Source organism: Cavia porcellus, unplaced genomic scaffold, assembly GCF_034190915.1.
Source record: "Cavia porcellus strain 051 isolate PalLab524CR breed Dunkin Hartley unplaced genomic scaffold, mCavPor4.1 scaffold_24, whole genome shotgun sequence".
NCBI classification, from domain to species: Eukaryota; Metazoa; Chordata; class Mammalia; order Rodentia; family Caviidae; genus Cavia; species Cavia porcellus.
In genome coordinates, this window is record NW_026947507.1 from 15,160,002 (window position 1) to 15,186,981 (window position 26,980).

The following is a 26,980-nucleotide window of genomic DNA, read 5'->3' on the forward strand; positions in this document are numbered from 1 at the left end:
GAGATAGGGGAAGACTGAGGATCTGCATTAGCAAGTTTCCCAAGTGATTAGTGAATATCACTGTCCTGGAGAATAAAGACCTGATTTTACAAGAAATTAACTTCATCTACTACTAAAATACATGCTAATGCCCAGGTATGGCAGTACATGCCTATAATTCTAGCACTTGGGAAGCTGAGGCAGGGTGTCATTGCAAGTTCAAAGACAGCCTGGCCTACATATTGAGTTCAAGACCAGCCTGAAGTACATAGTGAGAATCTTTTTTAGAGAGAGAAAGAAAGAAAGAAAGAAACAAAGAAAGAAAGAAAGAAAGAAAGAAAGAAAGAAAAGAAAGAAAGAAAGAAGAAAAAAGCAACAAGCAGCATCTTTATCTGTTAAGTTTTTCAGGTAATGTGTTAAGAAGTGTCAAAAGAAATGACAACAGATGACTTGGTGGAAAGATTTTAGGGCAGAGTCATTCTTTTCTCCGGCTTTTCATATAAGAAGTGGCAGTCACTTTGCAGGTCCCAGGGAGGGGTGGCTCTGCAAGATGTGTTTGTAGGATACATAAAGAAGACTAGACGTTTCTGGGCCTTGCTCAAAGGGATGATTTGGAGCAATGGCATGAGCCGCCTTTGGATTTCTGGTGTCTAGTCTGAAGTTCTGCCTTCCCCTGGAACACACTGCTTTCGAGAATTTAGGTTCAAGGAAATGAGGTGCTGATTTACACATTTGAGAGCTGGTTGTGTGCATCTCTTCCCAGGCTCATGCTCAGTAACATCATGTTGGTCAGAATTGGTCATTGGAACAGCATATACCACAGAAATTGGCCACTTACAGCCCCTGCTCCACTGGTTATTAAATATTTATCAGCACATCACTGCTAAAAGTGGGCTATAGTACAAGCCTAGACTGGTTCCTAAGGGAAGCATTCACATTCTTGCACCCTTTTACTTGCATTGGATAAGAAAGCTGTGATTTACATTAACACACTCCAGAAGAATGCAGGGTGCAATCCTTGCAAACTAAAAAGAGAATCTGGTACAATAAAAGGCAGTTGTCTGTCGGTGTCAACCTATGAAGGGCAAAGTATCTTAATTTTATAGGTGACATTAGGAAAAGTTTGAAAGGGTCATTTTAATACCAACAATTACTTGTCACTCAGTTTTCAGGTAACCATTATTACAATGGTATAGCCACAATAGTTTAAAAAATAACCTTACTGGTCAAGCTTTGATGTCAAAAAGGAGAGGTTTTTAAAAGTTGAGTTAATGTGATTCCTTTCTTTTGGTTTTGATATCAACAGAGAAAAAGGATTGTCATCAGCAACGCTGTAAGTGATGGGAACCTCTAGACTGCATGTCTTTGGGAAGTGGGCTTTCCTAATAGTAAAGGCCAAGGGAACAATGAACAGGAGGTTCACTACTTAGTACTTTTTCCAAACTAAGAAATTTCATTGTGAATGACAGTTGACTGAACTCAAAGCTAAATGTTGTCAGATGAATATAAAGTTCTTTCTTTCCATTTTATTAAGATCTTAGAGATGAAATAAAAGAATAATTGATTTCATCCTTTAGTTTTGCCAGATTTTAATATTTGAAACATTTTTTTTTAATATTTGAAACATTTATCCAGTGCCTTGGGCAACATGAAAAATGTGTCTCAGTTGAGTTTATATTTTAATTCTCTAGAATGAACTCATTTGGCATATTTATATGTCCAGGGAATTTTTAGATGGTGAGCCTACTTAGAAATGTATACATAAAGATATGTATTAGTAGAAATTTTGGAAATACCACTTGAGTATAATTCTGTTTGCCTTTTGCTTCTTATGAAACATTTTTTAAGTGAATCAACCATCAAATTTATAAAGAAAGATTTATTTTGAAAAATGCATAAACTAAAACTAAAATAATCATTTTTTATAAAGCTAATTTACTTTAACACTATTTCCTCATATGACACTCTTATTATAGTTTTCTGGTCTAAAAGATAACACCGTTGAGAGCACTGGAAACATTTATTGAGCACTTACTGAGTGCCAGATGCTCTTCTAAGTACTTGATGTGTCTTATCTCATTTAATCCTCCCACTAACTCTGGGAGATAAGCATAATCCTGATCCTAGTTTATAGATAAAGAGACTAAAGCTTAAAGAGGCTAAGAAGCTGGCCCAGGTCAAACAAATTCTGAGAAGCAGAGGCATGCCCAACCTAGATAGTCTGATACCTGATGCCATACTTTCAATTTTCCTCTTATTTGGTCTCATATTCAGGATATTACAAAGCCAGAAAGACACCAGAATGAATTCACCATTTATGTTTGATTCTAAACCAATTTAAAGCCAACTTGAGGAGTTCCTGTGTCATTTAACAAAATGAGATTAAATTTCTAAAAGGAACATTATTATTATTGATTATGATATTAGACAAGACATCTCAAATATTTAAATAGCAAGCTTTGTCTTCTAATCATTGGTAGTAACTGATTAATTGATGGATTGAACAGTTCTGATACATCAATCAAATTATCCTCACAGAAACAAAGATTTGCTTAACTTATAAAGATTTTACTTTGCTGATATTTACATAACCCTGTTGATTTGATGTTTACTAAGTGGACACATAAAAAGATAAAGCTCACTATGGACAGTTTCAACCATTACAGAACAAGTGTCATGGGAGAAGGTTGTTGAAAGTTCTGAATTCTGTTGTTCCTATTTCTAGGCAACCTTGGCTCTATTCTTTTTAATTCACGACTTATATTTCCTTATTCTCTCTCTTTCAATTCTCCTGTCTGTTCTCTAGATTGGGAGTCACTGAGCCTTCTTTTAAAGTCCAGAGAGTATGTATTTTATTTCTCATTTTCATAGGCTCTCTGTTGTAAGTATTCAGTGCTGCCATAGATAACATGTAAATAGATGGTCATGAGTATACTTATGAAACTGTTTGCATTTATATTTGAATTTCATGTAAGATTAACATATCAATAACTTTTCTTGTTTTATATTTTCCAATCAATGCACAATATAAAAACCATTTGCTATGGTTGGAAAGTGTTTCTCAAAGTTCATGAGTTGGAAACATAGACGCCAATGCAACTATGATGAAAGGTGAGGACCTTTTTTTTTTTTTTTTGGTCTTTTCCCTTTTTACTGGTACCAGGGATCGAACTCACGACTGCCTGCTTGCAAGGCAGGCACTTAGACCGCTGAGCTAAATCCCCAGCCCCAAGGTGAGGACTTTTAAGAGGGGCTTAGTCATGAGTGGTCTGCTGTCATGAACAGAATAATGGCATTATAGCCAGAGTGTAATTATTTTGGGATGGACTTCTGATAAGAAGATGAACCCAGCTCCCTTCTTTCTCATACATGCATACTCCTTTGCCTTTCCACCTTCTTCCAAATTACCATGCCGCAAGAAAGCCTAGTTAGATATGGTCCACTGACCCTGTGCTTCTTAGCTTCTAGAACTATAAGAATTAAATCTGTTTGTTATAAATTATTCAGGCAGTGATTGTCTGTCATAGCACCATAAAGTGGAGTAAAACATAGAACTGCTACTGAAGGTGGCATTTTGCTATTCAGATACCTAACACACATAGAAATGTCTTTGGACTTGCATAATGAACAGAGACTTGACAATTTTGGGGGAGCGGGTTAGAAAAAGCCTGTGCATAGGACATTAAAGACCATTTTGGTGAGGTCTCATGAGAAGATAAGAGGTATAAGGAAAGCTGTAATCTTAGGAATTACTTAAATTATGATCAGAATGTTGATATGGATGGTAAAGGCAATTCCGATCAGATCTCAGACAATAATGAAAAACAAAGAATTGGCAATGGGAGTTAAAACCGGCTTTGTGACAAAGTAGCAAAGAACTTGGCTGAAATGTGTCCATTCTCATGAGCTTTATGGAACTCAGAGCCTAACAGTGGTGTACTAGGATAGCAGAGGGAAGGCGTAGCTAAGCAGCAAAGTGTGCTTGCTGCTGCATGGTTAGAAGAAACTTTAAAGACAAGTTATAATTAAGAGAAGAGATACACACTTGGAATCTCAGCACTCTGGGAGGCTGAGACAGGAGAGGACAACAAATTTGAGCCCAGCCTGAGCACTTAGTGGTTTAGCAAGGTCCTGTCTCAAAGTAAAAAAAAAAATTTTTTTTAACTGGTACCAGGGATCGAACTCACGACTGTGCGCTTGCAAGGAAGGCACTTATGCTGCTGAGCTAAATCCCCAGGCCCCTCAGGGTATAAATTGAAAAAAAAAAAAAAAAAGGCTGGGGATACAGTTCAGCATGAAGGCTCTGATCTGTCTCAATTCTTAGTCCTAAGAAAACAGAAAGAGACACACACACACACACACACACACACACACACACAGAGGGAAAGAGAGAGAGAGAGAGAGAGAGAGAGAGAGAGAGAGAGAGAGAGAGAGAGAGAGAGAGAGAGATTTGGCCAAGCAACTGTTTGATGATGGGATAACCATAGAGAGAAGGCAGCTCTGTGCTATTCACCAAGACAATGGAAGAAAGACCTCAGAAGATATTTCAGACATATTGAAGGCTTTTCCTTGCATCACAGCCTCTGAGCAAGACTGAGGACAAGGTTTGTAGAGAAGGGCCTCAGCATTCTCTGCTGTGTATGGCTTTAAGTGTCTGCTTCTTGCATTCTGGAACAGTTTCTGAGCCACCCCAGTTGTGGCTCAAGGGGCTCCAGGTGTGACTCGGGTTGCTGCTCTGGAGGTTCCAAGTGATAAGCATCAAGGGACATTAAGAATATGCCAGCTATTGGACCATGACGATCTCCTTGTGTATATGTACTAGACAGCTGGAGCCACTGCAGGGAGTCCCTACTAAAGCAATGCCCAGTGGAACCATGGTGCCAGGGCTGCTGGAGAGATCCCAGAACTGAAGTGTGAAAACCATGTGTTTCCAGCCTGGGAGAGGTACAGGCACCTGACTCCAAATCATAAGAGTTTTGGGGTGGCTGATACCAAAGAAAGCCATAGAGGCTGTCAAAGGCCTTGGAAACCCAATCTGTACCCTGGTGTTCCCAGAAGGTGGGATATGGTATCAGGAAGGTTATTGTGGAGCTTGAAGATTAAGCATTGCTTTCCTTGTTGGGTTTTGGACTGCCTTGAGAAATGTTAACTCTCTTTTCTTATCCATTTCTCCAATTCAGAGAGGAATGTTTTTCCTATACTTATTTCATATTATACTTTGGAGGCACCTAATTACTCTGTTTCACAGGCTCAGCTGGAAAAGCATTCACTTCAAGATGAATCATGGCCCGGGTCTCACACAGATCTGATTTAGATTGCGATTGTAGGCTTTGAACTTTTGAATTGATACTAGAATGAATTAAAATTTGGACTGGGTTGGGAGGCTTTTGGAATGGAATGAATGTATTTTGCATATGAGAAAAACATAGATTTTTAGAATCACTGCTATGTTTTAATGTGTTCCCCCAAATTCGTGTGTTGGAAACTTAACCCCAATGCAAGAATGTTGAAAGTTTGGGGCCTTTAAGAAGTAACTATGTCACAAACGATCTGCCTTTAAGAATGGATTAGCACTGTTATTGCAGAGTGGGATCATGATACAAAGATAAACCTACCCCTTAATGTTTCTTACAATGTGTTTCTGTTCTTATGCTGAGATGATAATCATCAGTTTAAACCGCAATCAACTTATTATGGCTTGTGTCTAGACGTCCCCCCAAAGCCTCATGTGGTCAGAAGTGACTGAATGTAAAGTGTGATGCTAGAATTAAATGTGTGATGTTGGGATTAAAGGTGTGTGATTACTAGATTAGGCCACGGAGTTCTGGGTGTGGAGGATGGAAGGCCCACCCTGGGTGTGAGTGCTACCCATTCCCGGGCATGTAGTTTGGATAGAAGGTAAGGAACAGAAAAAACATGCTGCAGTTGCTTGATGCAGCTGTTTCTTGGTTACTTTGTTGCCTTCTATCCACAGAACTGTTTCTCCTCTGTGAGGCCACTCTGCCTTGCCATCACTCAGCTATGGACTGAAACCTCTACAAACGGTGAGCCAAAGAAATCTTTTTTCCTTTAACTTTGTGTGTTGAGTTTTTTACCTCAACAATAAGAAAAGTAAGACACCCATTTAAAGTTTTGGGCTATTAATTTTGATTGCTTGAGTTTGAATTCTGGATCTAGCACTTAGTAGTTTCATTAACTAAAGGAAGTTATTCAGATTTTCTGGGTTTTATTTCTTCAATAAAATGAAGATAAGCTTAATACATTAATTCCACGAATATGTTCCAGAATGAGACAGGAGCCTAGGGGGTAATTTGCTTGGCTCAGAACTTAACACACGTTAACACTGTATGAAAGTTGGTTATGATGCTGCTTCTGCTGCTACTCTTGATGATGGTAATAATCTTCAGAGCTTTCATGGCCTACAGAAGACCAACCTATGCAATGGAGATCCTGGAGGAGAGGGCCTTAGTGTATTTTGCTCACTGTTATAGTTCATAGTACTGGGTACTTAATACATGCATATCAAATAAATTTACATATTCTCAGCTATTGATTATGGATTAGATAGCAGAGACTCATACAACAAAGCCCGGTGACCTATATGATCTCAGGTTATTTCTCTCTCAGAAGGGTTTGTGAGCAGGGTAAATACTCAGGGTAACATGCTCTGGGTTGCAATCATGACTAGTATCATTAATCATCTAGTGAAATGAAGAATAAAGAAGAAAAGCTTCAGAGAATGGTGCCTACGCAGATATACAAGGGCAAGAGTTGAGGCCAGGAAGTTGTTTCCGTCATTCCCCAACTCCACCCCAATTGCTTTGGCTGTTCTGGTTGTTGTCAGATTTCATTTCATATGAAATTTAGTCCTGTGAATAATGTTTTGGTATTTTAATAGGGATTTCACTGAATCTGTAGATTGCTTTTAGTAGTATGGCCATTTTAAGTAAATTAATTCTAGCAACATAAAAATAAGGGATGTCTTTCCATTTTCTAATACCCTCTTCAATTTCTTTATTCAGAGTTCTGAGATTTTCATTATGGAGGCTTTTCACTCCTTGGTTAGCTTGATTCTTAATTATTTTACTTAACTTAATTATTTTACTTAACTATTACTTATTTTATTTAACTATTGAAGCTATCATGAATAAAATTGTTTTTCTGATTTCTTTCAGCATGAATTCATTATTCATTTACAGGAATGTTACTGATTTCTATGTATTAATTTTGTGTCCTGCCACTTTGCTGAATTTGTTTACCAGACAGACGTGTTTTCTGATAGTATTTTTTGTCTTCCATGTAAAGAATCATATCATCTGCAAATATGAGTCATTTGATTTCCTATATATGTACCTTTTATTTCTTCCTCCTACCAAATTGTTTTAGCTAAATGGCCAATAAATATCTGAGAAACTGTTCAATATCTTTATCTACTAGGAAAAAGAAAAATCAAAACTGGGATTCCGTCTTATCCAAGTTAGAATACCTATCATTAAAACACAAAAAGCAACAGATGGTCACAAGAATGAGCTATTCTACACTATTTGCATATAATATCTGAGTATTACATGCAAACTATACAATCACTATGAAAATCAGTATGTAGATGCCTCAAGAAAACCTCTAAAACTAGATATGTCACTTGATCCAGCTATACCTATCCTGGATATATTTTTGAAAAAATTAAAAAACCACACTATAGTGATAAATCCATACCCATATTTATACAACCACAAAGCATAATAGCTGAGCTCTGGAAACAGCTTGAATGGCTGTCAATAGATGAATGGGCAAAAAAAAAAAAAAAAAATGGTAATATACACAAGGGAATATTATTCAGCTGTAAAGAATAATTAAGTCACCTCATTTTCAGGAAAATGGATGAAACAAGTTCATAATGATAAGAGACACAGAAAGTTAAATATTAGATGTTTTTTGTATATAAGAAAGCTTAAATATAAACAATTAATAAATAAAATGAAGGAGAACTTATAGGAAACAAGAAGTCAGACTTTTGGAGACAAAGAAGGGAACTGGGGGAAGAAAGATGTAAAAGCGAAGTAAAAGGATTGAAAATGCTCACATATTATATGCAAATACTAGTTTCCCCAAATGAACCTCAGCATTCCGTACCTAATAAACATACTAATAAAAAAGAACAACAAACTGCTCTAAGGCTTTTCAGTTTTATAAGCACTTCAGTGTAAAGTGAAAAATTAAAACTGAGATACATAAAACACAAAAGCAAATGCACGCATCAAAAATTTCAAAGACAGAAACCACTCAGAGATGGAAGAGATGGACCTTGTGAGCCACACCATCATCTTGTCCCCTTCCATCATCTTGTCCAGTGATAAACTTCCTCCTCTGCCACGGATAATCATTCTGATTTTGATATTAATAACTTTAAATTTTTCTTTCTATAGTTTAAACTGTGGAACTAAACGAACCATGATGGCATTTTGTCCATTTAAAATGTGGATGTCATTTAAATCTCTTTTCACCTATGTATTTCTCTTCCACCCCTTTTATTGTCTTCCATGTAATTGAAGAACATGGATTGTTTAACCTGTAATGTTTCCCATAGTTTGCATTTTGCTGATTGATACTCTGATTCAACACTTTCCTCCATATTTTGAATTTCCTCAAATTCATAGTTGAATTTAGCTACTGGATTAGACCTGAGTTCAATCTCTTCAGCAAGATTAAAGGTGATCTTTTTATACTTGGTCTTTTTTTCTGGTTTGGTCAATATTTTTGCAATGATTTTTATAAAACTCTACAAGACATACAAATTTTGGCTATCTCTCTATAAGTAATCACAGCATCCATTGATAACTGCTATAGACACCTGAGCTAGTTAGAAATATTATAGGCAGTCAGACAGGGCTAGGCCCTGAGGAAGCTGCCACGGAGGACCAGATGTCTTGTGACCTTGAAGACATATACCTTTTGCTGTGGGTCAGATCTCAAAATAGAAGGCAAAACAAATGCAACCACACCCCTAAGTGTGAACAAAAATTAGGTTTTAGGTATGGATTACCTTGAGAAACCAAGAGTCCCCTTCCCAGCTCCCTATGGGAAAAGTCACTGATCCATAAAGAATGCTCACTTGCTATGTGACTCGTTTCCTCATTTGTCCATGATTGGTCAGTTCTCCCTGAACAATTAAACTTCTTGACTGACCATAGCTCTGCCCCACCTTATGCCCATCTGCCTTGTGAGTTCCCAGTTTTCCCCACTTTAGACCTACCTAACCTCATGGTTTTATTCTATAAAAATCCTTAGAAAATACAGAATCTTTGACAACCCACTTGGGGACCCCTTCTGTCTCTCTTAGATAGAAGCTTTGTTTCTCTCAATAAATATTTCTGCTCTTAACCTCCATTGTTCCTATAATTCATTGTTTGATTTTAAAGAACACAAGCAATGGTCATTACTACCAGGTTGATCACGATTTTTAGTCCTTTTTAGTGGACTAAACTGAATGCATTTAAAGATTAAATATTTAGCATTCAATTCTTTATTTTTATTTATATGTGAGATTAGATTTATACTTCTTTGTAACACCAGTATCTAGCCTTTTCTTTCATAGCTGTGTCACAATGAAATTATATCCTTTTGTTTTCTTACATAGATCCTGATTCTTAAGGATATAGGAAATGACAGAATTATATAACCCCATAATTATTCATTTGTTTTGTCTTATCACACAAAGGTCTTAAAATAACAATGCAAATATCATCAACAATATCATTCTTGAAAACCTAAGGTATTTTTGCATTTATTTTCCCTCTATTTTTAATAGTGTTATATTTGCATTGTCAAAGCATATAACCATTATGCAAGATACATCCTCTCTGGCTCTTAGCACTGATTTAGCTTTACTTTCAAGGGTAAATATATATTTAATGCTTACTATCAGCCCTTAAGTTAATGTCTCTCTAGGGATTTTACAGTCTGAAGCTCATTCTGTCTGTAGCTTCTTCAGGAAGGGTTCATGGGAACAATATTCCCTGAATTCTTGCATGCTGGCAACAGTTTAACTGCTACTCTTATACTTGAAAGTCAGTTTTGCTAGATAGCAAATCTGTGGTGCACATTTTTTCTTGAGTATTTTAAATATATTACTCTATTCTGGCATAAAACACTGCTCTTGCAAAGTCTGATGATTATCTGTTTTTTTCCCCTTATAAGTGATTAGGTGTTTTTCTCCCCAAGATGCCCAAAGGCTTTTTAAAAAAATTTAGAGTCCAGTAACCTTACTAGGTTGTGTTTTGGAGTTCATTATTCTGGATTTGTAGAAATGCCATGTGTACTTTCAATATGAGCTTTAAAATGACTTTTTTGGGGGAGTAAGATTTCTTTGAATCATTATTTTAGTATTTATTATTTTCTTATTTTGAATTCCTTCTTCAGAAACTCCTATTAACTACATCTGAAATTTTCTTTTCTTTCCTTCAATATTGATCATTTTCATTTGGATCTTTCTCTCTTTTTTTTTTATTTAAAGAAAAAAACAGTATAAGGGTACAAGTAATACAGAATTACAAAAAAATCGTTAAGAAATCACTAGTTAATAGATTACATATTGTCATCTTAGAAATAGTTGTTCAAGTTATAGTATTAAAGCATACAAAGTGGACATTCAAACAGTGAGACTGAAAACAGTTGTATTCAATGATCCAACAAAAACTTAGTAATATGGTCTTCTAAACACACCTAAACACACTTGCAGTTGTATCCTTTAGAGCACTTTTTTCCCTCTCTTTTTTTACAACAAAATTTAAACATTTTGGGTTTTATTACTCCCATAGTTCTTATTACTTTTTTTTGGAAGAGAATAAAACCAAATATGACAAAACAAAGCAGTCAGTCAAAACAAAGGACAGGCATAGCACATGATGTAAAAACAGAGTACAAGGTTATCTACAATGGTTACCACAATGCCTCTTGCTTCCTTAAAAAGAATTGCTTATATCATTGGGTATAATAAAATTGAACAAAACAGTACAGAATAAGACCAATAAAACCTAAACATTGGAAACATTACAGGACTTCAAAAAAAGATAATAGTCAAACCAGAACGGGCATCATAGTGAATCTCATTGCCTTCAAAGTAGTTGCCTATACTCTCAAACTTGATACTATCAAACAGAACGGAACAGAGAATAATCAGTCAAAACAAGATAGTGGGAGTAATACAGGGCTTCAAATCAAGTTAATAGGTAATCAAAAACGTTACTATAATGTATCCTGCTAATTTTTTTTTCCCTTAATTAAAAAAATAATAAATAAAATAAATTTATGAAAAAGGGGGAAATTGAGATAAAAGAGGACATAACAACATAACAATACAGGTCAAAGCATGACAATTTCATCAACCTAGTGCTTCACCACAAGATAACCCGACTTAATAGTAGTTACCATAGTGTCTCTTTCCTTGAAATATTTGAATATAACTTCATATACTATAGCATCAAACATCAAGACAGTGTGAAACCATTCAAGAGGATGAAAGTATTACAGGGTATTTAGAACCAGCTAACGGAAATCGAACAATGGGTTCTATATTATCTCTTTGCTTATAAAAATTTTTGTTTATACTATCACATATAATAAAATCCAGTAAGATACAACATGATAAAACCAATGGAGACAGAAGAGCAACAGTTTGGTGGGACTTTAAAACAAGATGATACTAAATTAGCACTAGCTATTATGATGTCTTGTTTTCTTCAAAATAGCTGTTCATCACAGGAAATAATATCAAACAGCCCAGAATAAAGCCATTCTAATTAATGAGTGAAAACTTTATAAGGCTTCAAAGCCACATAATGGGGAATCATGATTACCACATACTTTTATATATTTGAATCATTTCTTACAACAGGGAAACTATTCAGTATTCATATATGTGAGTTTGATTTATTTCACTTATGAGTATGGTCTCAAGCTATATCCATTTATTTATAAATATCTCAATGTGATCATTCTTTATAGCTGAGTAGTACTCCATTGTATAAAAATACCACAACTTTTTTATCCATTCCTCAGTTGATGGACACTTGGGTTGTTTCCAAGATCTGGCGATTACAAATTGTGCTGCTATAAACATAGATGCACATATATCACTGTGGTATAATGCTTTCTGTTCTTCTGGGAATATGCCTAGAAGTGGAATAGCTGGAACAAATGGGACTTCCAATCCCAGCTTTTTGAGAAATCTCCAGACTGACCTCCACAATGGTTGTACCAGTCTACACTCACACCAACAGTACAGGATAGTACTCCATTGTATAAAATGGAGTAGTACTTTTTCCCCACAGTCTCTCCAGCATTTGTAGTTGATGGTTTTCTTGATCCTGGCCATTCTTTCAGGAGTGACATGGATTCTCAGTGTGGTTTCATTTGCATTTCTCTAATGACTAATGATGATGGACATTGTTTCATGTATTTACTTGCCATTTGTATTTCTTCATCTGAGAAGTGTGTTCATCTTAGATGCCTATTTTTGGATTGTATCTTTGAATTTTAGGGGTCTGATTTTTAAAATTCTTTATATATTTTAGACAGAAGTCCTTTGTCTGAGAGAGAGTTCTCTGAGATTTTTTTTCCCGGTTTTGTGAGTTTTCTTTTCATTATGCTGGAGATTTCTTTTAACATGCAGAAAGTTTTTAATAAGAGGTGGTCCCGTTGTTGATTCTGGGAAGTATCTCCCGTGTGGTTTGAGTCCTATTCATGAATTCTCTACCTACTCCTATGTCTTCAAGGTTTCTACCCAATTTGTCTTCCAATAGATTTAGTGTTTCTGTGTTTTTTTTTTTTCTTTTTCCTTTTTATCGGTACCAGGGATAGTGTTTCTGTTTTAATATTCAGATCTTTGATCCATTTAGATTTTAATTTAGTACATGGTGATAGGCACGGGTCTAGTTTTAGTTTTCAGCATATGGAGAGCCAGTTTTTCCAACACCATTTATTAAAGAGACTGTCATTCTTCCAGTGAACCTGTTTTGCTCCTTTATCAAAGATAAGGTGTTTGAGTGTGTTTGTAGTTGTGGTTGTATCTTCTAATCTATTCCATTGATCTTCTGCTCTGTTTTGATTCCAGTACTATGTTGATTTTACTACGGTTGCTTTGTAGTATAACTTCAAGTCAGGGATTGTGATGTCTCCTGCCTTGCCTTTGTTGCTTAGAACTGTCTTTGCTATTTTAGGTCTCTTCTTGCTCCAGATGAATTTTAAGAGTGATTGTTCGAGTTCTATGAGGTATGTTAATGATATTTTTATTGGGATTGCATTGAATCTGTATAAGAGTTTTGGGAGAATGGCCATTTTCACAATATTTATTCTTCCTATCCATGAACAAGGGATGTCCTTCCATTTTCTGAGATCATCTTCAATTTCTTTTTTTAGTGTATTATAATTTTCCCTGTATAGGTCTTTCACTTCTTTCGTAAGAGTAATTCCTAAATATTTCCTTTTTTTTTTTTTTTTTTTGGTTGCTAGTGTAAAGGGTGTGGCTTCTCTTATCTCTATCTCTGTGATTTTGTTTTTAGTGTATAGGAATGCTATTTATTTTTGAGTATTGATTTTGTATCCAGCTATATTATTGAATTTATTTATTATATGTAAGAGTCTTTCAATGGAGTTTAGGGGGTCTTCTATGTAGAGTATCATGTCATCTGCAAACAATGATAATTTAACTTCTTCTTTTCCTATCTTTATCCCTTTTATTTCTCTCTCTTGTCTAATTGCTCTGGCTAGTATTTCCAATACTATATTAAATAGGAGTGGTGATAAAGGACATCCTTGTCTTGTGTCTGATTTTAAAGTAAAGGCCTTCAATTTTTGGCCATTTAGTATGATACTGGCTGTTGGTTTGTCATAGATGGCCTTTATCATATTGAGGTAAAGAACATTTATTCCAATTTTCTGCAAAGTTCTTATGAATGAATGTTGGACCTTATCGAAAGCTTTTTCTGCATCTATAGAAATAATCATGTGATTCTTACTTTTGGCTTTAGTGATATGGTGGATTACATTTATTGATTTACATATGTTGAACCATCCCTGCATGCCTGGGATGATTCCCACTTAGTCACAGTGTATAATCTTCTTTATGATTTGCTGCATTCTATTTGTCAATATTTTATTGATTTTTGCATCTGTGTTTATTAGGGAGATTGGTCTATAGTTCTCTTTTTTAGTTGGGTCTTTCTCAGGTTTTGGTACTAGAGTAATATTTGCTTTCAAGAATGACTTAGGAAGGATTGCTTCCCTTTCAATTTCACTGAAGAGTTTGAGGAGTGTTGGCATTAGGTCTTCTTTGTATTTCTTGTAGAATTCTGCAGTGAATCTGTCTGGGCCTGGGCTCTTCTTTGTAGCTAAGGACTTAATTACACTTTTAGTTTCATTAATAGAAATTGGGTTATTCAGCAGTTTTACATCCTCTTGACCTAGCTTTGGTCTTCATATGTTTCTAGGAATCTATTTCTTCTGTGTTATCAAACCTTTGAGAGTAGAGGTTTTCGAAATAGGTGTTGATGATCTTCTGTATTTCTATAGAGTCTGTAGTGATTTCACCTTTTTCATTTCTTATTGCATGAATTTGAGCTTTTTCTTCCCTTTTTAAAATAAGGTTGTCTAGGGGCTTATCAATTTTATTTATTCTTTCAAAGAACCAACTCTTTGATTCATTGACTCTTTGGATTGTTTTCTTAGTCTCTATTGCATTGATTTCTGCTCTGATTTTTATAATGTCCTCTCTTCTTTTGGCTTTGGGCCTCACTTGCTCTTCTTTTTCTAGCTGTTTGAGGTGTAGCATCAGGTTATTCATTTGTATTCGTTCTGTTTTCGTGATGTGGGAACTCAGTGCAATAAATTTTCCTCTGAGGACGGCTTTCATTGCATCCACAGATTCCGGTAAGTTGTATCTGTATTTTCATTTTCTTGTAGGTATTGTTTAATTTCTTCTTTAATTTCCCCTGTGACCCAGTGATTACCCACTGATTAAGAGTGTGTTATTCAGTTTCCATGTGTTTGTGGGATTTTTGCAGTATCTTTTATCATTAATTTCTAATTTCAAAGTGCTATGATCTGATAACAAGCAAGGGATAATTTCAACTCTTTTGCATTTATTTAAATAAGTTCTGTGAGCTAATATATTGTCTATTTTAGAGAATGACCCATGTACTACTGAGAAGAATGTGTATTCTGATGTTGTTGGATGGAACACTCTGTATATGTCTATGAAGTCCATTTGTTCATATGTGTGATTCAGTTCTGTTATTTCTTTGCTGATTTTCTGGTTGGTCTGTCCCTTGGTGTCAATGGTGTGTTAAGGTCTCCTGTTACAATTGTGTTACTTATAATTTGATTTTTCATTTCTGTTAATACTTGTTTTATATAACTGGGTGCCCTGGAATTTGGTGCATATATATTTAAGATAGTTATCTCTTCCTCTTGAAATTTTCCCCTAACGAGTATGTAGTGACCTTCTTTGTCTCTTCTGATCATTATTGGTTTAAAGTTCACATTGTCTGCAAACAGAATGACTACTCCTGCTTTTTTTTTTTTTTTTTTTTTGGTTCCTGTTGTGTGAAGTATTGTTTTCCATCCTTTGACTTTCAGTCTGTGAGTATCCTTCTGGGTTAGATGGGTTTCTTGTAGACAGCATATGGTTGGATTTTGTTTCTTTATCTGTTCTGCCAGTCTATTTCTTTTAATTGGTGCATTGAGACCATTTACATTAAAGGTTATAACTGTTATATATTGGTTTATTGTTGACATGTTATCTTTCTGCTGTTGCATCTTTATCTTTCTGTTCTGCTTAATTATCTGCTTTGCTTAGTGGTTTTTTCCTAAGTGTATCTAAACTGTCTTTCAATATTTTTTGCAGGGTTGGCTTGCTGTTCTTTGTCATGGAAGTATCTTATTTCACCATCAATTTTGAAGGATAGTTTTGCAGTGTACATCAGTCTAGGTTGTAAATCATTTTCCTTTAGGATCTGGAATACTTCACTCCATGCTCTTCTTGACTGTATTGTTTGTGCTGAGAAGTCTGCTGTGATTCTCATAGGTTTTCCTTTATAATCTGTCTTTTCCCTCTGACAGCTTTTAATAATCTATTCTTGTGTCGGATTTCTGGGATGGTGATTATTATATGCCTGGGTATAGTTTTATTTTGGTTATGACTATTTGGAGTTCTATATGCTTCACTGAACCTGATGTTGGTTTCTGATCTCATGCTTGGGAAATTTTCAGTTATTTCTTCTCTAAATATCTTCTTGACATCCTTATATTGTCCCCTTCTTTTTCATTAATCCCTATCAATCTTATATTGTTTTTCTTTGTGTCATCTTGCAGTTGTTGAATTGTTATTTCCTGATTCTTTGTTATTTTTAAAAGATCTTTCCTTTCCTGTTCACTAGCAAGCTTGTCTTCAAGGTCTGAAATTCTATCTTCACTTTCATTGGGGCAGCTTTTACAGCTTTCAGTGGAATTTTTGATTTCCTGTATATCTTTGTGCATCTGCTTTATGTATTCTGTTTCTTATATTGCTCATCTAGGGATTCTATCTTTTTGTTTAGTTCCTCCAATTTTTTAGCTGTGTTTTTTAAAGATATATTCAGCATCTCTTTCATTTCTTTTATCATTTCTTCTTTTACCTGGGAGATTATTTCTAGTTTGAATTCCTTTAAAGCTTCCCAAAGTTGCTTGTTTATTTCAGTTGCTATTATGTCCAATATTTGAGGTGTATGTCATATATTTTCTTCTATATACGTCACTCCTAAGATTTCTTGGGATGGGCTGGAGGTTTGAGATTGTAATTTGGTCTTTCATTTTGTCATTTTCCTCTATTTCTGTGTTTCAAGTGTTATTCGAAAGCTTCCTCAGGGTCTGTGGAAATCCACTTCTATGCCCTCAGCTCCTGGGACACTGGCACCCAATTTCCCCAGGCCACCAGGCCTTTGGAACCGGTGGTGCTGGCCTGCTTGCTTAGAACTCCACAGTCTTCCAAGCACAGCTGGGAACCAGGAGGCAGATGCAGGCACTCCAGACCAGCCTAGCTGTTCCAGTGCACCCGGAAGGCTCAAGGGTCCCAAACAAGCTGGGCTGGGGGGTGGGGTGGGGGGAAGTGCATGCTGCACTTACCCCAGGATGCCAGGCCTCTGCTCTTTCTTTTTTTTATATTAAAAACTTTACTCTCTTTTTAAGTTTCTATTTCTTTTAAGCTATTAGCTATACTGTTTATAATACCTGATGTTCTTTCTGGTTTTATCTTTATTTCTAAAATGATTTCTTAACTTTAATTTCTAATTCTTTCCTCAATACTGTCACTTCATTTCTGAACTTTTCTAATTCTGATTCATGTTGTTCTTTCATGTATTGTATCAGTTTCTCAGTGTCTTAGCTTGTTTTGAAATAGCAGGTTAGTGTTTTGATCTTTTTGAGGACACCTCTTTCTAGTGTGCTTTCATTGTGTTACGGTATTATTCTGTTACTTGTTCTCTGCTTTTCTTATCACAACATTGTGTGAGATTTGACCTCAATACTTCTATGTTGTTCATGTCTATGTGAAATTACTTTTCGTGAACTTTAAGATTGAGACTGGTTTAAGGGTAGCTTTTCCAGTCTCCCAGAGCTCCCTCTTCCGTTGCTTTTCTGTAGTGTTGGGAAGTATGAGGAGTAGCTCCTGAGATTTTTCTGGCTATTGTTCCCTCTTTGCATTGGTCTGGATTTTTTCTTGACTTCATTTCATTGTCTCTGACCTGTTCAGTGTTAATGTCACTGCCAGATGTTTGTGCTTTATGAGGAGGTGGCATCTAAAGTTGCTTTAATGACTTTGGTGGGTCTGTTTGTCTCTCCCTCCACTAAAAAAGGTAAAGATTTATACTTTATAGCTACATTGATGGAAAGAGAAATATATCATTATGCATTAAAGACCTTCTTTAAATTAAATTACATCTTTTCTCCTCTTATTTTAAGAGAAATTGAAGCATTCTATGGATCCCTGAAATTTCAGGGACCCAACCCATGATGCTTACTGTGCCTGATGAGGACTTGGCCTTGTAGGGAATTAGTGCTGAAAGAGTGCTCAAGGCACTGTGGCCAGATGATTTCAGGACCTTCTTGTCCTGTGTGAGATACTTTACACTCTTTGGGCAAGATTCCTAGTTCTAGCTCTGCTTCTCAGGCTGGCTCACTAAGTTTTCCAGTTGGCATGTTGGGTGTATGGGAGGCTCATGTTCTCTTATTCCTCAGAGGCTATTTTGTCATTGCACTCTATATCTTTCTACACAGATGTCTCTACTGAGATAGGAGATTAGAATGGGACAGAGCTGGCTGGGAAAGCAGACATGACTTGTTAATTACAGGATCCCAGAACATGTGCACAAAACAACTCCCAAAGCCCTGCATCTGAACTTCTCTCAAGAACTCAAGTAGGTTTTCAATAGGATATCCTGGACCTGACGTCAGCCTGAGGCATGGGATTCCAGCACAGCCTCTCAGCATCCATGTGTACTTCTCATGGGTTTTCTCATGATTTGGACAGCATAAGAGACACAGATGCTAAAAAGAGCTTGATACCCTGACTTTTCATGGTAGTCTACACTGCATTTTCCAAATGCAGCATGTTCTTTTATTTTTGCTATTATCTTCTTGTTCTGCCCAAATTCACTCTGCAGTGCTAGTTTCTTTCATATTCTGGCTTCTCTGACTTTTTAAATAAACTTTTTGCATTTTTTGGGATTTTCTCATACAATTCTTTGTTCAAGATGGCACAAACCTGGAATCTAAATCCCAAAAGAGAAGTAAGTAACTGAGAACCCAGTAATGTTTAATTTCCAAGCCACTTTTTTTTTTGTCTTTTTCTTTTTTATTGGTACCAGGGATCAAACTCATGACTGCCTTCTTGCAAGGCAGGCGCTTATGCCGCTGAGCTAAATCCCCAGCCCCTTCCAAGCCACCTTTAAAAGCAAGCTACCAGGTTATACTACCACGTATCTCTTTGATTACTAGGAGTCTGTAGCCACCTGCTTGTATTTGGTGACTTACTTTCTCATTACTGAGGCAAAATACCTGATACCCAAAGTTATAGAATGAAAGATTTATTTCAGCTTATAGTTTGTAGATGTCCAGCTTATAGTCAGTTCATAATCAGTTGGTTCCAAAGCAGGCTACATGAAAGAAAAGCATCGTAGAGGAGAAACAGTCCATGGCATGGTAAGCAGAAGGCCCCAAGCAGCAAGCAGAAGCAACAGCAGGCAGCAAGGAGCAAATTTGCACTCTGTCTTTTCCCCTTATATTTTATCCACTATAAACCTACTGATTGGTGCCACCCACATGCAGTGTGGGTTTTCCCATTATCAATAACCAGAACTAAAATAATCAGTAGACTAATTTAGTATCACATGTCCTTAATCCCGGTATCACACACCCTAGACCTAGCCGTCTCTGAAAAGACCCATCTACGAGTGCAGGAGGTTTTGGGGGGACATCTAGATATAAGTCATAACAGTCTGCATGAGGACAGGGGCACATGTTCTCAACTAGCTTTGTTGTAAATGTTTTCTGGAAATTTCTGATTTTGCTATCTACTTGTTCTGTTATTTTCATGCATGAATAATAGACTGAAAAACAGTATTGCTGCGGCTGTCTTCTTCTTTTCTAAGGGCTTTTAATAAACTTCTAAACTCAGTAATTCAGGGAAACTTTCGCATTTGTCCCTAAGTCCAAATTGCTCCCCAAAATTCTCTACTTTCTTAGATTCTAATGATAAAGCATTGATTTTTGAGGCAACTAGGATGCTTTAAGGTAAAGTATCCTTGGAATGGCTAAGGATGGTAATCAATTATTTATACATTAAAAGGATTATTTTCCCAGAGTTTGGTTCCTAATCCAAAGACAAGCAGCACTGGAAAATGAGTGAAGTAGACATGTGAGTGTTTTACAGTTGGGACAGTGGACGAATTCCAGTTTCTGGACACGCAGTAGTTAGTAGGTGGAGGATTTTTAGGTAAAGATACAAGAATCAGACATAATTTCTATACTTGGAATTTTGCTTATCATCAGCCAAACATCAGAGCGTCCTTTAGGTGAATGAGAGGTTTCCACTTTAATCTTGAGTTGAAGTGAATTCTATTAGCAGATATTTTGCACTGAATGAAGATTGCATTTCTACTCTGGGAATTGGAGTGTTTGATGCCTTACACACCAAGCAGGCAGAAAAAGCCTTACAATATATAGTTGTCTGTTTCTTGATAATATTTTTGTGACCCCTCAAAAATGCAGTAATCTATTTAACTTTACCAACTGCTAGGTTAAATGATTGATGCACAGCTGTAACCTTGTTATGACTTGTTTTTCAAGAAACAAAATAGAGTCTTGGAAAAATATTTTAGGTACAAATGTGTTCTGGTTATTTACCTGTTATAGCTTGGCTTTAAGCTCTCCCTTCCATATTTTGCCTCATGCTAGGGCTAGGAGTCTGTACTCCCGTGCAGTTGACTTACTATAAGATTCTGCCAAGGGTGGACTATGGAAGCTAGAGAAAAGCATAAAAAAGATTCTACATCATGCTAGCACCACACCTGGTGATAAACGAGCCAAGACTTCAGATTGATTTTTTTTTTTGTACTACCAGGAATCAATCTCAGGATGTTGAGCTTACCAAGTAGGTGCTAAGCTAAATCCGCAGCCCCAGACTTTATAATTTGTAATATTCTCTGAATCCATATGCTACACTCCTCTGAGTCACTGTCACTGGACATCTTGTTCTATTCTGACCAAACTAACATGGTCTTTGCTTACTTCAGAGGTCTAAGCTTTGGGTATACTGGGTTCCTCCACAGAAATCCTGAACATTTTAACCTCTTTCTATTCAATACTCTGACCTAAGAATGCCAGGTTCTTTCTGCAGTTACAACTTCCTGGGCCATCTCAGCCTTTTTTGTATCTGATGTTTTGAATACCCCAGCATCCACTTTGCTCTTTTGCCCTTCCAACTAATTCCTGGTAGTGAAAATTTTCAATTTAAAATCCAGAGTATAGTTTAACTTGTTTTTCAGTTGTTCTTCTCAAATTCATCTTCCTCACCTTTCCTTTTATTGACTGGGTATTTTATTTTTCACTTTTTGCTGTTATAAAACTTAGTCAACTGATACGTGTTTTGGGAGAGCTTTTACATCTGTATACTGTATCCAAATACTCAATTTGTCAGCACGAGGGAAAATAATAATTCTATAATCAACATTGTTAAAGTATCAATATATGACAGGGCTTTCCTGGTCCTGATTATGTCAGAGAAATTAGATTTAGGATAACAGTACTATTTTAGAAATAGGCAAAGGGATTAGAATATAAAACCTAAAAGGAAAGATCAAATAAATGGTAATTATTTGTGTACAGAAGACAGAAAGAATGTGAATACTAGAATTATGGATCATTTTATGGCAGCTAATAAATAGCTATTTTACATATTCATCTTGAGATGGCACAGGATTGCATTTCTGGAGCTAACTGTAAAACAGAGGCTGGATAACAGTAGATTCCTTATGGTGAACGTTATTAATAAAATGAGTTACTGAGAAATAATGGAGAATTCCTTCTGAATACAATAATAATAAAAACGTAGATAGTGTATATATTTACTGAAAAAAAGTATTTCTCACCCTAAGGTGAGTTACTGGAGTCTAGTTGATGGCATGGTATGACCCGCTAACCTCTTTATGACTTTCACAGGTTTTAGGATTGTATTTCCAAGGATTTATGATCTTTTTAGCTTTATTCATTCTTACCTCTTGCTTTGTTGGTGAAAAGCATACCCAAGGATCTCTATTCAGTTGGAGGGGCTGCTAATTGATTTTAAAAAATGCATTTTGTCCCTGGTCACTAATTGACTGATGGAACAGCTGCTGGTCTGACAAAAAACAGACTGAAAAGCAGTTCCCACTATGGGGTGGTCTGTTGCCAAACATGATTGCTTTTGCTTATCAACTGAAAAAAGTACACCCTTACACATTCCCAGAGATCGGGGTTGTATTTTACTTAAAAGTATTTCTTCACTGTTTTAAAAATAATATCACCCTGAGTAGTCATTAGCTAAAGATGAATTAACCTGAGCAAATTATACAAAGAATTTAAAGTCTGTTATCTTGAACAGTTTTCAGGAGTTCAAAAGCAGGAACCTGATTATCAAATAAATAATTTTCAGATACTGAAAATTCTAAAGTCCAAGAGATTTCAGCTGGCCAATAATGAAAATAATTATTTTTGTGGTAGCCAAGGAATCAGACTGAGTCAATAATGTCTTTACAAGTATGATAGACTATTAGAAGTACAAACTTTTACTACAAAGTAATAGTTTATGTATTTTCCTTAAACATCTCCTATATAATACTAGGAGATTTACACTTTGTAGCATTGGCTAAAATCTTTTAATTAGGGTGGTGCTAATAAATTAAAAACATAATAGTGATCTATGAAAGTAAAACCTCATGTGTAAGTAATATCAAGTTGAAGGATATAGTTATAAATTAAGCAAATATCATGTCTACTTTGGATATGATGAAATGAACTGAAACCTATATTCTGGCATCTTGAACTAATTATATATAATTATATATTTGATAATATAATATATTTGTCCTCTCTGCATACATGAATTTGAACATTAGTGTTCACTGCCCTGAAAATAATTAAAACTGATGCATGTGTCAGTAATAGAGATTAAAAAAACAGAGAAAAATTACCTTTAGCTATATGAGCCAGCCAGAAAGAGTCTAGTAGTTCTTTTTAAAAAAATCGGTAAATCCTCACTAGGCATGGCTCTTACAAATTATTGTGGCAAGCAGGGAGTGAAAGTCAATGTCAGTATCTTAATTGATTTGTAGTTGATTTTCAGTTTCATTTGAGATCCCGTGGTTGTAGCTGTAGAGATGTAAGATGTGATAAGGCAAAGCTATGACCTCTTTGTCTTAGCTTTTCTCAGCTGCCCAGGTAAGCTATCACTGCACTGGGAATTGGGGGATCTATGTTTGACATGATTCTGCTCCCCATACCTATGTGATATGACCTTGACAGAGTTTTTAAACTTTGTGCCTGGTTGCCGGTTGGTAAAATGGTTATATTAGTCTATTCTGGCTAATATAACAAAATACCACAGGTGAGGTGGCCTATATATCATCTAAATCACTTCTTATGGTTTAGGGGCGGCGGGGTTTGAGATGAAAGCATTGGCTGATTCACTGTCTGGCAAGAGCTTGTACCCTGGTTCTTAGAAAGCTGTGGCTCACATGGTGAAAGGCTGAAGGGGTTGTGGGGTGGGGGTCTCTCCTTTAAGGGCACTATCCCAGTCATGTAGATTCCACTTTCATGGCCTATTCATTTCCCAAGGGTCCCACTTTTTAATACTAACTTGGAAATTAAGATTTTTTTTTTTTGTCTTTTTCGTTTTTATCGGTACAGGGGATCGAACTCACGACCGCCTGCTTGCAAAGCAGGTGCTTATGCCGCTGAGCTAAACCCCCAGCCCCTGGAAATTAAGATTCTTACATAAAGGTTTTAGAGAGATATAAACATTCCATCCTTGTCATATCTAAAACCTGAATGGCTAGAGTTGCAGCTGTGACAGAGTGCTTACCTAGCATGTGCACAAACCAGCACTTAAAAAAATGGTTGTTTAATTTTTAAAATAGTGAACATTGTTGCTTAAATTAATTTATGCACATAAGGAAAATATATTACAATTATCTAATAAACAGAAGTGTAGAAAGAAGGCCTGTGACAATGAACATTGCTTGGGTCCTTCACTGCCTTCCTGCCTCTTGGTTCTCTTTAGGTTTTTATTCATTTTTTTTTTTTTTTTTGGTACCAGGGATCGAACTCACAACCACGTGCTTGTAAGGCAGGCGCTTATGCCACTGAACTAAATCCCCAGCCCCATCTTTAGGTTTTTAAAGACATACCGGGGTAGAAGGGACAGCTACACAATGGGACGACCTATGTGCTCACAGCTAGCTATTAGATATAGTTTTAGCCTAAATCATTTTATGATCTGGAAAGGCCTGTGGTTATTCTCATAAAAAATCATTTATAAATGTACAGTTTAAAGTATTCAATATCACAGTGAAATAGAGAAATTTACTATTATATATGTTTTGTCTGGATTTACTGGAATTAAATACCTATATACACATTCACATGTATCTTCAGGTATGTTTCTGAAACTACAGAGTAATGCAAAGGCAATAAGATCACACAAAACTGTTCAGAATCTGACTAAAGAAATTCTGTTCAGTGCCATCCACAGACATGTATGGAGCACTCACTGTGTAGAAGGCACTATGCGAAATTACCTTTCAATGTCAGGCTTCCAAGGGTTATAAAAATGAATGACTGACTCTGTCCTCAATTTATTTTCAAGCATTCCCTGTCAAAGATTTTAACTTTTTCATACATTTTAAATGTAAGATACCTAAGGAAAAGTTAGTTTGAAGTACATAGAGTAAATAAATCAATAAATAAATGTCACCGAGTAGGTCAAATGTCTTATGGCTGTGTATGGGCAATGTGGACCAAGGGTCAAGCAAAGCTGTCCCTGTATGGACAGCTATTTTGTCCTTCTTGTTTATTAATGCCTATCCATCTATACTAATGGATTTAGCATGGAAGGAAGTAAGGCGGGGGTCGGGAAGTGAGAGTCACTAAATCTCAGACTACCATCTTTCATTAATATTAATGCCGTCTTCAACCAGTGCAAATCGGCACAGTATAGTCTAAAAGCTTAATACAAGAAAAATAGTTTTGATGCTTCTGTATGATATATTCATTGACATCAAGCATCAAATGGTTTCATATTACATCATGTGCCTTCAGTTTTAATCCAATGAAGAGGAATCACCCTTTAGTACGAGTTGGCCAGAGTTATGATTTTGTATGTTCCCAAAAATTTATAGGATTTTAACTTGAAAAAAACTTTTCTGTTGATTGACTTACATGAACTTTGAATAAGAACAGACTTAGCTTGTACAAGTAATTTATTTTGTAAATCATCATAAGTTGTAGGATTTTTTAAATTAGAAAAGTCTCAGTTGTAGTCTTTAAATTCAGTTATGAATATCACATTCTTGTAGCCAAAATTCCAAGCAGCCCATGTATGTCTGATCAACACAAAGGGTCTATGGTGATATCGGTAGATGGCTAGAAATTCTGTTCAGAATTTCTTTGTGAAATACGAGTTAAAGAAAAAATGTGCAATCGTTTTTCTTTTAACCAAATAACCTTAATTAGAAATCAAAATAATCTCTTATAATGTAGAATAATCTTTCAGATCAGAAATGAAGGCCCAGAGAACTTATACGACATGCTCAAATGTACTCAGTATGTAATCGACAAAGCTGGTCCTTTCAAGGTTCTACTTTTCTGTGCAGTAGTCTTTACATACAAAAGATGCCTTTTATATTCCTCTGAGTTATAATCTATGATTCAGAGATCGATTTTATTTCCTGTAGGGCTAGAACAAAAAGCAAAACAAAAGATTAAGCAGGTTTTCACAACCCTAACCCAATTCTATCACATCTACCAGCGTATCTTCCCTTTAATTTACCCCTCACTTTACTCTAAAGCAAACTGAAACATAGTTTCTGCCAGAAATAAAGCAAGAAACTAAAGAAAAACATCATTCTATAAAAAACCATGAAACAAAATTGAAAGAAAATGAATGTACTTTTAGTTATTCTTCCCTTCTTTTCCTCAGCCGTAGCTTGCTTGCTTGTTTTCTCATGCAACATTAAAGCTCTGTACATGATGCCAGATGCACAGCTGTGTCAAAGAAAAGACATGGAAGGTAGCAGATTTTCTTTTCTGTTCTCTTGTTTTTTCTTCTCAGTGCAAAGAGATTGTTAGAATTTGCAAATGCTACTCCACCAGTAATGGTATGTTTGTTCCACTCCTGTGCTGGGTGGGGGGAATGTTAATCTGCATAGTGTGTAAAATGTGTGTCTGCATACGTGGCCAACTGTATGTAATTTCAGAGTGGACTTCTTCAGGATGCCTGCACCAGAGTCAGGCCAGTAGCTGGGACACAAAAGACATAATATACAGCTATCACATCTTACTCTAAGTCCCACTTTAATAGTCTACAGACAGATATTTTCCAAAAATAAAGTGGACCTCCAAATGCCTTAACTGTTAGTGCCAACTCAACTCAAAATGAACAACTATTTCTCTTCTGTTTATGATATCAACATTTATAAGATACTATCTAGATTATACAGTTGCGGTAATTATTCAAAGATAAAGAGGAAAGTTTGGTAAACTCTGAGAGCTTTGAGAGAGTTGGTAGATGATTTTGCAAGATTCATATTTCTCTTTACTTCCATGGGACAAGAGAAAGCAAAGCACAAAAAGAGAAATGGTTTTTAATACTGCGTAGAAAACGCAATATATATGTACAAAATAGATGCTTTGCTTGAATTAGTATTTACATGTTTTGTAAGCTCAAATAATATATGTTTTTCATTATTTTAGTAAAATTAAAGAACAGGCATTCAGCTGTCTTTAAATTTTCATATTGCTCACGCTAGTTTAGGCATGCTGAATCGCTTTGGTGTAATAAATTCCTACATGCGTATTGCACAGATACTAAAAGGCACTGTAATATTTTTCTTTTAAATGTAAATTGAAGGAAAATATTAATAGATAGTTACATTTTCATGTTAGCCATTATTAGAATTTACTAATGAGAAATCTGACATGTTATTTCCTATTGCTTTAATATGTTATATATTATAAAATGTTTTTGTATATTGTGGGTGTTAATTGCATAATGTTAAAACATTCTTTGCAATTTCTTTTGATTTATGGATCTGTCATTGGTGACTAGGTGTGGGAGCACTTTGGCTTTTGTGGACTTGTGCAGGGAAAGGATGTGTGTGAAAAGTTGAGGAAGCCCAATTAGGGAAAGGCACTGAGAAAAATTTTAAAAAATCTATCC

General features: G+C 35.8%; 1 protein-coding gene and 1 long non-coding RNA gene across 18 annotated transcripts in view; one reads left to right on the forward strand and one right to left on the reverse strand.

Moving 5' to 3' along the window:
* Nucleotides 1-26,980, reverse strand: part of Tenm3 (teneurin transmembrane protein 3) — a 2,467,413-nt gene that overhangs the window by 637,289 nt on the left and 1,803,144 nt on the right. The window lies entirely within an intron of this gene.
* LOC111756601 (uncharacterized) overlaps nt 1-26,980 on the forward strand; it is a 148,130-nt gene that overhangs the window by 34,614 nt on the left and 86,536 nt on the right. For both annotated transcript variants that reach the window (XR_010042580.1, XR_002791025.2), the window contains exon 2: nt 5,954-6,023. This is a non-coding gene — a long non-coding RNA (uncharacterized LOC111756601). The remainder of the gene's footprint in view (nt 1-5,953; nt 6,024-26,980) is intronic.